We start from the raw sequence: 16,841 nt of genomic DNA, 5'->3' as shown, positions 1-16,841 counted from the left end.
TACCATCGATAATTGTGCATCACTATCGCAGCAGCATCCGAGCGACTATTCTCACGTGCTTAGTGTGCGGTCACTCAAGTTGCTGGCTGGTTTTCTTTGTACATGACGCTTATTGAAGGAAGCGATTTGCAAGTGCTAGGAATATTGGTTGCCGCCCAAACAGCAATGCTAGTGTTCAAGCTGAATCAGCATCTCAGGCATTTTTTGTTGTTTTTGCTCGTTAGAAAATAGCATGTGGTTCGAAAAACCGAAACCTGTAACTTTCATTAGGGTTTGCATACTGGAACATTTTTCGCTTATTTATGGACCTCACCTTTCGCTAGCGCCGTTTTTCTATGTCTGTTTCATCCTTCCGTGTTTTCACTCAAGAAGTCCAACTGCATGGTTGAACGACGCATACTGGTGGGCTAGTTGGTGTCTTGAGCGTAATGAAGACACCGGAAGGCGGTGCTGTGCCCTTGTGTCCTCTGCCGTCTTCACGCTAAGGCTAAGGGTATGCGCTCAACGACGCCGTTTTATAGCGGCAATGCGTGTTCCTGAACACTACGGGAACACTCCTCGATCTTTCGACGATCGCCACTTGCAGTGTCCGTCATTTCCTGCCTTTTGTACCATTTCTTGTTTATCCTTTCGCTAGCCATTTGCGCCTATTGTATTTAGTGTACAACAAAACAAAAACGAGCCGCCGCGGTTGCCGTCCTCGACCCTAAAAAGATCCCGGTCGCTTTTCGACGGTGGCAAAATCTTCGAGACTGCGCGATGTCAGTGCACATTAGGGAACTGCATGGTTGAACGACGCATACTGGTGGGCTAGTTGGTGTCTTGAGCGTAATGAAACGACACCGGAACCGCAAATGGTCGGCGTCTCTCATAACCTGAGCCGCTCATAGCCATAGCATGAAGCTTATAACTGCAATATAACATGGTACTAGGACTGCTTCGTCATCCTGAGACATATCGAAGAGAGAAAAGAAGAAACGAGCTCCCTACCTCTCTCGCTCTTTGCGCTAAACCTCGACGGCTAGAGGACGCGTCCTTGAACGTCATAATGAATTGCTTTAATAATAGTTTTTATCTCCACATCATGGGAAGAGAGAGCTACGCTGACCGGAATGTGGTGCAGCGGAATCTGCGGGATGAAAGTCACCAATCGCCTTTCGTGACGATCCATTCGGAACAGAAGTCCTCGCTGCGCATTCTGGGAAACAGGTTTTCAAGCTTCGAAGAAGACTGTTGCCCGAAAAGAGGAAACGTATTCGCCTCTTCTAGAGAAGCCGACAATTCTCAGGGCCGTTCTCGGAACGAGTTCCCTTTCCCGCGTGTTCAATATATATATATATATATATATATATATATATATATATATATATATATATATATATATATATATATATATATATTCGGGCACTTGACAGCCATTCGAGTCACTGAGCAACGTCTAAGCAACAGCGTCTTATTGGTGTGAGCCACCGGGAGCCTTCTGCCATTGGTCAGCGCTCCTGGTTGCGCCACTTTTGCCCCACCTTCGACCAGCGAGGCAGAGAGGCACCGAGGAAGCCTTCGCAGAACAACGCCCCTGTTTGAGCTGCGCGGACCGTCCCCCGGTTGTGCAAAGCTCTTTCCGAGTAAGCTAAAAAGCGCGATTGCAGAATTAGGTCATACCCGGCATACACCGCGGCTTCATAAACATCACGTGACCAGAAACACCGGGAGGCGACGTTTCGGCACATCCAAGCGAGCGCCTCTCCTGCCTAGTTTAATTGTGAGAGAGTGAGGCCACGGAAACAGCGAGCGGGTCACCGGGTGACTCAGCGGATCCGATCTTCGAGCAGTCTATATATTTGCCGCATACCAGTTTTCCGAGAGCAACCCCTTGCGCTGCGGACGTTTCGGAGCCGGGTTCTCGGAAGCACCGCTCGATCGATGGAGAGCGGCCGTCTGAACGAGCAAGTCTTTCGAGCAGTTCTGTTTTGAACTGGTTCTGTGCACAGAGCCTACCTTAATGAGCGCCTCGCCAGTTTTATTAGACAGTCTGTTTAATCTTGTGCGCATTTAGCAGAGATATTCCGCGAAACGTTCTTGTTTAGAGAATGCCAGAAGTGTTATTATATTATTATTATTATATTATTATTAGTAGTAGTAGTAGTATTAGTATAATAATAATAATATTATTATTACAGCCCTTTGTCCGCACTGTACACAGACCACACGTGCTCACTGCAACTGTGCGCGCCACACTGCAATGTAACGACCATAGGCGTGCGCACAGGGGGGCGGCCATCTTCCCTCGTGAACAAAGAGGTGGATGGCGCAATGTCGGCCACATACACGTACTTAGTAGGGAGACGGGGGGGGGGGGCGCTGCAATCAGTGCTGGGCAGTATCGAATAAACATGTATCTTGGATACTGGGTGTGTCCAGATAAGATCGAACACGAGGTCCCGGTCACCACTCCCGATTGTGATGAAATTTACTGTAGGTCTAGGCATTACACCGAGAGCAATGGTTTCGCAGTTAGTTTCGCGGAAAAAAAATTTTGTTCGCCTGAAAAAACAATATACAACTTTTGGCCGCAAAATACGCTTTTCCGCTAATTTCGCGATTTCTGAATTTTGAGCGCACCTAGGGAAAAAACGGTGCACTTCTTCGTCACAATATTTATTCCCCTTAAAGAACAAGTGAAATAAAATCTTATGAGTATATTACTTCCCTTGCCTGTCGAAGCATTTTTGAAAAAAAAATCACAAACTTGGCGAATCGTACAAAATACCTCTATTTCAGGAATTTATTGCTGCAAGCAAGTTACAGTGAGGATAATAAAAATCGGTGCATATTAACTTTGATACTTTCGCTCTTTTTTAAAATAATTTGCGTGGTTTTATCGCGCTCCGTTTTACTCGATAATTGGGCTGAAACGTAAGTGATTTACCAAAAACTCTGAACTTTGAAAATGATTTTCTCAAAAAGGCCATTTTTAATTTTTTTAAAATCCCTTTGATTGAAGTCAAGGACATCATCTACCATTGTGCAGAAAAAAACGTTGCATTATTTTGGTTGCTAACAAGTTATAGTGCGTCAAATGTGACCATGCCAGCCTAGCGGCCGCGTCGTTCGTTATGGGCTGAAACTCGGATATAGGTTGCTAAGAATACTTGTACGTGACATAATCACAAATCAGCAGCTCCACACCAACAAATGCCCAGCCCGGTGTCATGGCTAAGCAAGCTGTGTCTTGGGATCAGCCGCTTGACAAACCCGCAGCAGCGGCCGCTCGATGCTGCGGGCACTCACATTACATGAGTACCGCTTTGACTGTGGATGAGCTCCGCTTGCGCGCCAAACTACGCTCAGAGGACAAACGAAAGAAGGAATGCATCACTGTGAAAGTTAAAGGCCGCTAAGTGCCAACAAATGTCATAATATGCAACGAAAACTCTGCCGGCAATTTCCCAGTGAGCGCCTTCAATACAGCACGGATGTTTTTTCCCCTGCTGTTATGCCCGAAATCCGCATAATATCGTGATAAACACTCGACTTGCGTTGAATATTCTATCTGCGGACGCCGAACAATACAGTATTGTAAAAGCGGTTCTTTAATGAAGTAAAGGACTTGGACACATTCTTTTCACAGCCGGCTGACACAAGTGTCCTGGCACGAGATGAACAACTGCTGTTTGAGTTGCGCGACCATCGGAAGCACGTATGACAGCTTTATTTATTTATTTTTATTTATTTATTTATTTTTTATTTACAGAATACTGCAGGCCCAAAAAGGGGCCCAAGCAGGGGGCGAATGTACAAAGAAATGCATTTAAGCAACGCGAAACGCGTGCAAACGTTAGAAAATGTCAATAATACATAATGAGCAAAAAATAACACTAATAAGTATAAAACAAAACAAACATGAAGAGAAGGAAGGCGCAAACCGTACAATTATTAAGAAGGAACAATGCGAAATGTAAACACCAAAAGTAGCCAAGAACCAAAAGTAGACACCAAAATATAGTCAAACGTAAAATGTTCACATATTTCAAGTTAAAGCCACATTAATAAGAGCGCGTGATATGCAGATACTCACATACACGTGAAAAAAAAAATTGACAGGCGATAGATGTCAATGGCTTTCTTTTGTGCCATATGTTGCTCATAGAATGAACTTAATTATATTTAGGCCATCGAAGAGAGAAAGCAACACATGAGCGCACTACTGGAGGCGCTCACTGGGAAATCGCCGGCAGAGTTTTCGTTGCATACTGTGACATTTGTTGCCACTTAACGACCTTTAACTTTCACAGTGATGCATTCCTTTTTCGTTTGTCCTCTGAGCGTAGTTTGGCGCTCAAGCGGGGCTCATCCGCAGTCGAAGCGGCACTCATACAATGTCAGCGCCCGCAGCATCAAGCGGCCGCTGCTGCGGGTTTGTCAAGCGGCTGATCGCAAGACAAAGCTTGCTGAACCATGACACCAGGCTGCGCATTTGTTGGTGTGGAGCTGCTGATTTGTGATTATGTCACGTACAAGTATTCTTAGCAACCTATATCCGAGTTTCAGCCCATAACGAACGACGCGGCCGCTAGGCTGGCATGGTCACATTTGACGCACTATAACTTGTTAGCAACCAAAATAATGCAACGTTTTTTTCTGCACAATGGTAGATGACGTCCTTCACTTCAATCAGAGGGATTTAAAAAAAATTAAAACTGGCCTTTTTGAGAAAATCATTTTCAAAGCTCGGCGTTTTTTGGTAAATCACTTACGTTTCAGCGCAATTATCAAGTGGAACGGAGCACGATAAAACCATGCAAATTAATTTAAAAGAGAGCGAAAGTATCAAAGTTAATATGTACCGATTTTATTATCCTCACTTTAACTTGCTCGCAGCAATAAATTCCTGAAATAGAGGTATTTTGTGCGATTTGCCAAGTTTGTGATTTTTTTCTTCAAACGTGCTTCGACAAGCAAGGGAAATAATAGACTCATAAGATTGTATTTCACTTGTTCTTTAAGGGGAATAAATATTGTGACGAAGAAGTGCACCGTTTTTTCCCTAGGTGCGCTCAAACTTCAGAAATCGCGAAATTGGCGGAAAAGCGTTTTTTTGCGGCCGAAATTTATAATTTTTTTTCAGGCGAACAAAATTTTTTTTCGCAAAACTAACTGCGAAACCATTGTTCTCGGTGTAATGCCTAGACCTACAGTAAATTTCATCACAATCGGGAATGGTGACCGGGACCTCGTGTTCGATCTTATCTGGACACACCCTACTATGTTATATACTCTTTGGGTGTCTTGTATCTGTATCGCGATACGCCTCGCAAAACGAGTATCTTCATCTGTATTGCCGATACATTCAATAATGTATCGAGTATCTTAAGATACAAGATACTCCTATAGGAACACCACCGTACAAAACAATAATCGCTGGCTCAACTCCGCTTCTCAAACTGGTACTGGTGCTACTAAACTGCCTGAATAAAACTAAGCGCAGTGACATAATTTTCCGCCAGAGTCCACCAGTGAAGGCAGGCGATGAGGTGTGCGCGTCCGTTTTGGTGGAGCAGAGCAACGTGGCAGCACTCGCGTAGCCTCGACAAAACAAGCGCGCGAACAGCTATGCCTAGCTCACGGCCTGTTTTGTCGTTTTTTCCCCCCTTTTAATTGTGCCAGTGCCACGACGCTTGCCCTTATCCACTCTCCAGCGCCGCGTACCACAATGCCCGCGGCGATTATCGCGCAAATTCTGATGCCGCTTCCCCGCGTACTGCTTCGTTGCGAAATCTGAAGCCTATAGGGTTGCTTTGCGTCTCGTGGCTTTCACACATCAGCAATTTGAAGGATCTTGTGGATGTGTGTTTGACTTACATGCGATTGACTTATGTGCAAATGAGATCCAAACTATAGCACCACAAGTACCGATGCTAGATCAAATAGATGAAGCGCTTATCTAAAGAAGACATCTTCGTGTACCGTATCTTTCTCTTACTGCTGTCGATCGAATCCCGGCCGCGGCGGTCGCATTTTCGATGGAGGCGAAAATACTTGAGGCCCGTGTACTTCGATTTGCGTGCACGTCAAAGAACCCTGCAGGTGGTCGAAATGCCCTCCACCGCCTCGTAATTGTATCGTGGTTCTAGGGCGTTAAACCCTAGCGATTATTATCTTCCTGCTATCTTTATTCAAAGACTTTTTGAAATCATAAATTTGATTGTTACCACAAGTGCTTTCTTAGTTTTCCTTCTTTTACATCCCGTACATTACCTGGGGCTCTGAACTGTTTTTTTCCGGTCTGGTCACAGCAATATGTATCTTGTAACGTGCTGCTAAAATAAGCAATCTGGTTTATTCTTACTTTGAAATGTCTGCTTTATTTCTGCTACTGTTTACACATTTATACTTCACTTGAGCTTACTGTTCTGCGAAGGCGATTTAGAAAACATATATGTAATTATATGGGCGCCCACTGAGTATACAGTACCAAACATCCTGCTTAGTAAAACAGGTAGTTTGCATTATAATTATGGAAATAATTAGGAGCCATCTTAAAGTTGTTAGGAAGGGGATTCGAGAAACATTGCTATGCCAAATTATCCACTTTTCGCGTGAGCGTCCCAACGAGCCGTTTCAGTGAATTTTTCATAGGCATTAATATTTTATTGTCTTACATTAACAGGTAAATTCACGATACTTCATGCTCATAGCTATTAGGGGTGCCGCCTGTATTACTTATTCACAATTAATGTTTGATACAGAACGGCTTTTCGATTATATTGCTGCCGTGATGAGCTTCCCTCGTCCAGGAAATCAAAAACAACTACGAAGTTTTCTAGGCCTGGCGTCCTACTTCCGCCGCTTCATCAGCCATTTTGCTGCCATCGCGTCGCCACTGCACAAGCTGCTGACGTCCGGATCTGCCTTCACTTGGACCGCCGACTGCGAGCGTGCTTTTCAAGCTCTTAAGCATGCCTTAACATCCGACCCCGTTCTGTGTCACTTCGACGAGAACGCACCTACTTGCTTGCACACCGACGCCAGCGGCCATGGGATCGGTGCAGTTCTTCTACAGCGGGATGTCACTTCACGAGAGAGAGTTGTTGCTTATGCCAGTCGTGCTCTCACGGCTGCCGAACAGAACTACTCGATAACAGAGCAGGAATGTCTCGCCGTCGTTTGGGCCATACAAAAATTTCGACCATACCTGTACGGACGCCACTTCACAGTAATTACAGATCATCAGCCTTATGCTGGCTATCTTCTTTGAAAAACTTGTCTGGTCGCCTGGGTCGTTGGGTACTCTGTCTGCAAGAGTACAATTTTGACGTCGTCTACAAGTCTGGCAAGAAACACCAAGATGCTGACGCTCTCTCTCGCTGCCCCCTGCCACTACCATCGTCGAGTACGCTTGTCCATCGCGGTCCCGTGATGGCGACGATGCGTCACCCCTTACGTTATCCCAACTAGAGGTTACTGACACGCTGGCTTCTAATCACTACGCTCAATTCGCCTCCCGCCAGCGTGATGATCCATACTACAATCGCATTATCGAACGCTTAAGTGGCAGATTGCCTCCGCCTAATGCCAGATTGCGTCGACAACTACGACAATTCAAGCTCGACAACAATGTTCTACATCGTTACGTTTATACTACCGATGGACACCGATGGGTTCCAGTTCTTCCACGTTCGCTACGTCACCAAGTCCTCGAAGCCTTTCACGACGACCCATGTGCAGGCCACTTGGGGTTCCACAAAACATACAGCCGCGTCAGGAGACGTTTCTTCTGGCCTGGCCTCTTTACCTTTGTGGCCAAGTACGTTGCATCTTGCCCTCTGTGCCAACGACGGAAGCGACCTACATCGTGTCCTGCTGGCCTGTTACAGCCCATCCCGTGTCCCGAGACACCTTTCGCCATCGTTGGAATCGATCTAGTCGGACCTTTCCCAATCACACCAGCAGGTCATCGATGGATCGTGACAGCTGTTGATCATCTGACACGGTACGCCGAGACTGCTCCTCTACGTACTAGTTCTGCCTCAGATGTTGCCGATTTCTTTCTAAACGCCATTGTGTTGCGTCATGGGGCACCTCGCGTCCTGTGAGTGATCGCGGCAAGACTTTCCTGTCCACCATCATTGAAGACCTACTGCGAACTTGTGGCACAGTGCATAAGACGACTTCAGCCTACCACCCTCAAACAAATGGGTTGACAGAGAGATTTCATCGAACACTAACAGATATGTTATCCATGTATATCGGACCAAACCACGACAACTGGGATACAATTTTGCCATTTGTGACGTTCGCCCACAACACCGCTGTCCAACGAACTACTGGTTACTCTCCTTTCTACCTCGTGTATGGCCGCTCACCGACATTCACCATCGACGTCTCTTTCTTGAATACTCCAAATAACGCCTCGACAACTATATCCGAGCAGTTCATCTCAAGACTTCGCGAATGTCGGCAACGTGCTCGCCTCAATACAGAAGCCAGTCAGCAAGATCGCAAACAACGTTACGATAGTTCTCATCGCGACGTCACCTTCAGTCCTGGGGATGAAGTGCTGCTTTGGACGCCTATTCGTACCCCAGGATTGTGCGACAAGTTCCAGTCACGCTTCATTGGACCATATAAAATATAGAACAAACTTCTCCTGTGAACTATCGTGTTACTCCCGCCAAGCTTCCTTCGGATCGCCGTTGCCGTGGTGCTGAACTAGTGCATGTTTCGCGTTTGAAGCCATTCGTTCGACGTCCCTTTTCCATCTAAGCCGCGGCCGGGCTGGCCGCTCGCGCGCGGGGAGGAAAATTAGTGTCAGCATTATTCTTGCGCTTCATCTTCTCATCTGTATATATTCATCATCACCACTCTGGCCTGGGTTGTGGGGCTCTCGCTCGGTGAATAAAAAGAAGAGTAGTTGTGCGACCTAAACGTTGCTTCACAATATTTACATATTTGTTTTCCTTTTTTAGGCCTCCCTAATTTTTTTTTTACTATTGCTAATCGCCAGGCAATCGGAGCTATAGGTGGCAATAGCGTGAATAGCAGCGGTGTGCTGCGACGATTTGTGCAACTATACTGCCACGCGCTCTTATTTCTTCATTTTGGTGTGATCGGGTTTAAACAGCAAAAAAAAAAAATTATTAGCAGCGCTCGGCTCAAGCCGCGACGCGATGTTTCGAAAGCTTCGCAGTTGTTTCAGATTGCCCTGTTAAGATCACGCGCGAATCCCAGCCGCTGCGGCCACATTTCGATGGAGGCGAAATGCTCGAGGCCCGTGTACTTAGATTTGGGTGCACGTTAAAGAACCTTAGGTGGCCGAGATTTCCGGAGCCCTCCACTACGGCGTCCATCATAATCATATCGTGGTTTTGGGCTGCAAAACCGCAACAATTATTATTAAAATTATGCGCAGTACACGAGCACCACCGGTAACGCTGGAAGGTTCGATCGCTGATGTCACCACGTGTTCCGCCGATGATCAGAAAAATTCGGCAGATCCCACGCCTTGTGAGAATCGGTTTCATGCGAAGCGGTCAAGTTCTATGCTGCATTTTTTTACTTTGATCCTAGCGTTAAGTGGATCGTCGTGTTTTCGCAAGTGTAGCAGCTGTGTGCACATCGTGGGCTTACGAGGCACATTGACAACACTGGCGTTTAAAGGGGAACTAATGGCCTGACGTAACGCCAGCACTCACGTTACAGCACATACGTCAGTATTATCGAAACGAAGTGCACTTTACGGTGCGATGATAGGAATATCATACGTAACTTTCGTTAGCGTATTTCTCCGAGATTGAACCGCTCTTGAATTTATAGCTTGCTGAAGCATAAGGATACAATTGTACTGTTACTTAGACTTCTATAAAAGTGGAGCCAACACTGGAACCACAGACGTTAAACTGGCATGACGCCTGTATCGTAGGAGTACATATGTAGTGTTTATTGCTTTTTCATAAATTAGATAGCCAACACTACAACCACAGCTGGCGTTGCACCGACATCACTCCTTTATAGGGTGTTTATCCAAGCATTTCCCAGACCTGGCGTGGCTGTGTGGTAGACTACCTGATTGCCACGCAGAATGCTAGGGTTCGATTCCTGCTGGGGTCCTAATTTTTATTCTTTGCATTCGTCGTGTCAGCGCTGCCGATGTCCGGTTTTCCTTAACGCTCTCGCATTTAAATTATATGTGTTCTCGCTGTTCCAGGGTATAAACTTTCAATTTCCTGTGGCGCATACCCGTACACCGCGGCCCATGGCAAACGGGCATGTGCCACACGTGTCTGGAGGAAAGGGTTCGACGACGTACACGACAGGATTTTCACATTATTGATGTCATGACGAGACAGTGACTTATGTGTGTTACCCGCCGATAAGGAAGGTGGTTTCGTGGTCATGCCTACTGGCACGTTTAAAGAAAAGGCCTTGGACGCTCTAGACTCGAACTTTGAGGAATGTCTGTATTTCAATGTCAAGAGTGAAAGCAAAGGCAAAAAAATTCGGCAGATCCCATGCACTGTGGGAATCGATGTAATGCGAAGCAGCCAGCAGAGAGCTGCATATATCGCCGTGTTTGTCTTTGAGCCAAATGAAATCATTCATGCCATGGCATCTAGTCCACCATGTATTGCATGTTTGCCATGCACGCATGCGTGCACAATCTAGTGTACACCATGCCAATGAAACGCATATTCTGGTATATAAATGCATGACCTGTCGTTTATGTTCATTACGCACTCGTGTCATGCCATACCAATTTTGGTATATATCACGTTAACAAAACGGCCAGAAGCGCACCATGACAGTGGCATGTAAATCATACCGTACATGACATGCATAACATGATTCGCATGTTAAGACCTCTCATTTATGTTCGTCATACAGTCGCATCGCGCAATACCAATTTTGGTGTATATCAAAAGAGCAAATTGGCCGCGAGTGCACCATGAGTAGAGCATGTAAATCATACCATACATGACATGAATATTATGGTTTTTCATGTTACCACCTGTCACTAATGTTCATCATACAGTCACATCGCGCAATACCAGTTTTGGTCTATATCAAGCTATCGAAACGGCCGCGAATGCACCATGAGCGTGGCATGTAAGTCATGACATACACGGCATGCATGTCATAGTTTTCATGTTACCACCTGTTATTCACGTTCTTCATACAGTCACATCGCGCAATACCAATTTTGGTGCATATCAATCTAGCGAAACGGCCACGAGTGCGCCATGAGCATGGCATGTAAATCATGACGTACATTTCATGCATGTCATGATTATCATGTTACCACGTCTCATTTACCGTCGTCGTACAGTCGCTTCGCGCAATAGCAATTTTGGTGTACATCGAGCTAGCGAAGCGGCCGCGAATGTATCATGAGCGTGGCAATTAAACCATGACATACATGACATGCATGTCATGGTTTTCATCTTACCAACTGTCATTCATGTTCTTCATACAGTCACATCGCGCAATAGAAATTTTGGTGTATATCAATCTAGCGAAACGGCCGCGAGTGCGCCATGAACGTGGCATGTAAATCAGGGCGTACATGACTTGCATATCATGATTTTCATGTTACCACGTCTCACTTACGTTCGTCATACAGTCGTGTCGCGTAACACCAATTTTGGTGTATATCACGCAAGCGAAACAGACGCGAACGCACCATGAGCGTGGCATGTAGATCATGACATACATGTCATGGATGTCATGGTTTTCGTGCTACCACCTGTTATTCATGTTCTTCATAAAGTCACATCGCACAATACCAATTTTGGTGTATATCAATCTAGCGAAATGGCCGCGAGTGCGCTATGAGCGTGGCATGTAAATCATGTCACATGACATGCATATCATGATTTTCATGTTACCACGTGTCAGTTATGTTCGTCATACAGAAATGTCTCGTCATACCAGTTTTCGTATGTATCCCTTCATTTAAAAGGCCGCGAGCGCCCCGAGACCATGCCATGTAAATCATGCTGCACATGACACGCGCGTCATGATTTGCATGTTAGGACCTGTCATTATGTTCGCCATGAACTCTTGTCACGCCGTACCAATTTTGGTGTATATGAAATTAACGGAACTGCCGCAAGAGCCCAAAGGCCGTGGAATGTAAATCATGCTGTTCATGACATGCGTGTCATGATTTTCATGATATGGCCTGTCATTTATGTTCGTGATAATGCCATGTTGTGACACCAATTTTGGTATACATCCGATTAACGGAACGGCCAGGGAGCCCAAAGGCCGTGGAATGTAAATCATGCTGTTCATGACATGCGTGTCATGTTTTTCATGATATGACCTGTAATTTATGTTCGTAATAAGGCCATGGGCCATGTTATGACACACCAATTTTGGTATACGTCCGATTAACGAAACGGCCAGGAGAGCACAAAGTCGTAGGCGGCTAGATAGATAGATAGATAGATAGATAGATAGATAGATAGATAGATAGATAGATAGATATAGATAGATAGATAGATAGATAGATAGATAGATAGATAGATAGATACGCTCAAAGTCGCAGAAGTTCGCTAAGAATGCTTCGCATTTAAAAGTATGTGTGACAAGCTAGGCCTGAATAGGGTATCTAACTCGATTGACAAGAGCGAGACCACTGGTCTAGAATTGCTGTTTGCGGCTAAAACGCACAAAGCTGAGTGTACGCTCCGTGTCATAGTATCGGAGAGAGGAACTTGGTGCAAATCGGTGGCTGTGTAGTCTAGAGCACTGCACGGGCCCGGGCCGGCCCGGAAACCCGGGCCCGGCCGGCCCGCGGGCCGGGCCGTCCGAAGCGTTTTTCGGCGGGCCCGGGCTGGGCTCGGGCGTGAAAGTGCGTGCCCGGGCCGGGCCTGGGCTTGAAGCCGCGGGCCTGAGCCGGGCCCGGGCCGGGCCCGGGCTTGAAGCCGCGGGCCTGGGCTGGGCCCGGGCTGGAGGCTGCGGGCCGGGCCGGATTCGGTAAGTCGGGCCTTCGAGCACACGCGAACGTTACGGATTGCATGGTCTACGGTATACTGTGCCAAGCTGAAGTGACACGTGCAAAGAGCTGGCTCTTAGTAAAGCTTAGCAATAAAAATAGAAAAACAGTTGAAGTGCTATTTTTTTTCACCGGTATAGATATAGATTGGCACTGTATATTTTCACTAACGTTTCGTCTGCTGGACCAGACTTTGTCAAAGTAACAAGTACATCGTAGTGAGTTTCCTTATAAACATGCCAGATCATGTATATATATTAACAGCACCAACAATGGGCCAGATCACGGTTGTTCCCATGGGAGGAATAAAGATTTCGGTCTTTTATTCTAGGTTGACATATACGGTATATTCATTTATATTCCTTGGTATTACGTGCCAAAACCACGATATGATTACGAGGCACGCCGTAGTGGCACCGGATTAATTTCGACTACCTTGAGTTCTCTAACGTGCACCTAAAGATAAGTATAGACGGGTGTTCTTGCATTTCGCCCCCATCAAATTGCGGCCGCCGTGGCCGCGGGAATCGCACCCGCGTCTCAGGACTTAACAGCGAAACAGATTAACCGCTGAGCTACCACCGCAGGCAAAGCAACATTTCGATGCATGTACACAACGGATTTTCCGTCCGATCGCCCGCTACAAAGCGCACGGCATCATTAATAATCATCATCAACAACTAATATCCTCTAGCGGGCCCGAGTCGGGTCTGGTCATGAACAAGCGTGCCCTGGATTAGTTTAGTAATGAATGCCCGGGCCCGGGCCGGGCCCGGGCTTGGAACGACGGGCCCGGGCCGTGCTCGGGCTGGGTACGGTCAAGTACGCCCGGGCCCGGGCCGGGCCCGGGCTTAGAACCACGGGCCGGGGCTCGGGCTGGGTTCGGTCATGTACGCCCGGGCCCGGCCGGGCCCGCGCTTGGAACCACGGGTCCGGGCTGGGCTCGGGCTTCATAAAGCGGGCCCGGGCCGGGCCCGGGCCGTAAAATCCGGCCCGTGCAGTGCTCTACTGTGTACTTGCAAGAAAAACTGAATCTGCTGAAGGTGGACGACCCGTTCTTGGTTAGGAATTCGGAAAGTGTAGTTTCATACTTGAAAGAAAATGCAGGTGCCTCTGTTGATGCTCTGTCGATCGATATAAATGATTTTTTATTCACTACCCCATGAGGCGATAATGACTTGTATCGAGGAACGTATAGATATGTATGGTGCTTCATCATTCACGGGGCATGCGCTGGTGAGTGTAGAAAGTTTCCTCGAGCTTCTTTCATTTTATGTAAGTTCGACGTTCATAATATGGGAAAACAAGGCGTACACACAAAAGAAAGGGGTGTGTATTGGCTCCTGCATTGCGCCCGTGCTGAGCGACCCCTTGTTAGCACAATATGACAGAGCGCTCTCTAAATCTTTGGATATGACGCGGGTGAAGAAAGTGTTTCGCTTCGTCGATGATTTCTTAGTGATGACATCACGAACGGGTCCGAACGAAAACCTTTAAGGCAGGCCTCAGTCCCTTGACGCTGACTCACGAGTTGGCAGAAGAAGGAACGATCAGGTTTCTCGACTTGCGGCTAAGCTTTTCAAGTTCTCTGTGTGCTGGAAATACGAGCCGCGCGCCAGTAAGCCCTTGCTTCCCTTCTCTTCCAGTCACTCAAAACTTGTGAAAAGAGGGGTTGCAAGCACGTGCCTAAAGATTGCTTTGCAGAAGTCTTGCCTTCATTTAGTGCAAGAAAGCTTCCAAGCCCAACTGGGTCGACTGAAGCAGGCAGGGTATCCAGGTTATGTCACTATGTCAGTGGCTAACTCTCTATTGCAGGCAGTCAAGAAGTCCCAGAAAGGGAATTTTCGTAGGACCGCTGCGATACCGTACTTTCACGACGTCTCCCATCGCCTGAAAAAGATTGGGGGTCGTGTCGGAGTGCAAGTAGTTTTTACGGCACCCCGTAAGTTGTCGTCACTTTGCAACGTAAGAAAGGAAAAGGTGACGGGAACAAGTGCTTGCACAACTAACCACAGAAACAAGTTTGTGAATTGTGTAGAAAAAGTGGTGTACGAGATTCCGCTCACATGCGGAAAGAAATACGTAGGCCAGACGGGAAGGTGCCTAAATGAAAGACTGCGGGAGCACAACAACAATCTGCATAAATTGGTGCAAGGCCACCTAGGCCTGCATTGTCGAGATTGCGGATGCCGGCCGAAGTTCAGTGAAACCAAGGTTGTCGCTAGGCACAATGAACAGATGACTCGTGAAATCATTGAGGCGTCCGAGATTGTTCGCCTGGGGGATGACTGCGTTAGTATGGCATCTTTGGGACTAACGCAGAAGGAAATAATATATCTGAATATGTAATGCAGGGATATGCGATAGGTGTGTGTGTCATCGGCATGAGTGTCTGTCCGTATTGTAATATTATGTATATATACCCCCCTTTTTTGCATGTTTTCATTTTGCTTGTTTATTACTATGGTACGCGGTTGTATAAAAGCTTCATGTGTCCGTCCAATAAATTCAGTTGTAAGTTTGCGCTTGTGTTCGTGTGGTTCAGTATTCGTCCTTAAAGTGGTGCGCAATAAGTAGCAAAGACATAGCACCTTATTGGCAAACAGCCGACTAAATCAAGAGCGGTGTTTGGATCAAATGCGCTTGTTTCCGTTGACACTGTGTATAATAGTTGCTGTAGTTAAATAAACCGGTTGAAATATGGAAAAACTTGGTTGCGAGTTTTCAAAAACATGACTCACTTCCGGTAGAAGGCAACTGTCGTCTGCTGAACTCGTCGCACCCGCGCACGTTCGAGCGTAACGTAAATTCGGCCATACTGCCTTTTCGGTATCGCAGCCTCTTGTGCCTCGCCTGTTTCGATTAGTTTTGAATGTCATAACTGGCCTCAAATCTTACAAAACTTGTGTGTGGCATTGAGTTCTAACTCCACGGATCTCGTGCTGACTTGATCAGTGCGTGCACAGGTCGAGTTACAAGCAGGTTCATAATTAACAGGCCGGAGAGCGGCCCCTCTTGAACCACGAGGGTTGGATTATAGCTGAGGGTTTTAACACTATTATTCTTTTGACAGAGAATGCACACGATCATTTAACCTTTGGATAATACACTTCACGTCAAAGATATCCCGAAGATGGATTCAGCGGTAAGGTCGAAAAATACGACCTGAATTCCACTGTCAATAACTCACTGAGAGTACATTTGCTTCCAGTCGTCTTCAAAGAACAACCATTGGCCTGTGTTTACGCTTAGGTAAGGCCACTACATAATTTTTGGGGCGTAATGCAGGCCGAAGTGAGAACCTTCGGCTCCGAAGTCTTCGGCTTGTCGTGTCGTGCCGTTATAAAAATGATAAACGTGTGCCCTCTTCAGTGCTTCTCCATATGTCGACAATGCTTCGCTCGCCCGAAATTCGTGGATACCAGCGTGACAAAGGTATCTTCAGTTGGCCGAACGTATGTGGATTCCACGGCGTATGCTGTGGGACCATTTTCCTCATTTCTGCCACGAGCTGCACGAGTCCAGTGGCAGCAGCGTGTTCTGAGCCGTTCTAAGACCGCCTGTGTTTGCATTGTAGGGGTCTGGGCCAGCCGCCGCCCAGAACCCCTCAGAGAGCAGAACGAGATACTGAGCAACACGTCTTTATCATTCCAAGACTCGCCGCGACTCACTGTCAGCGGCCATTGAGCGCGAGCAGCGAGCGTGCAGTGTCTATCATTTTCTTCTACCGTCGGCGCGCTCGCGGATGCCGTTCCCATAGCATATAAAAATTACACACGCACACGCCACAGTTACCAGGATATTGCAACGCGTCTACATTCGGTGCAATTAGCCCATATAT

Source organism: Rhipicephalus sanguineus, unplaced genomic scaffold, assembly GCF_013339695.2.
Source record: "Rhipicephalus sanguineus isolate Rsan-2018 unplaced genomic scaffold, BIME_Rsan_1.4 Seq560, whole genome shotgun sequence".
Lineage (NCBI taxonomy): Eukaryota > Metazoa > Arthropoda > Arachnida > Ixodida > Ixodidae > Rhipicephalus > Rhipicephalus sanguineus.
Note: the sequence above shows the minus strand (reverse complement) of the source record.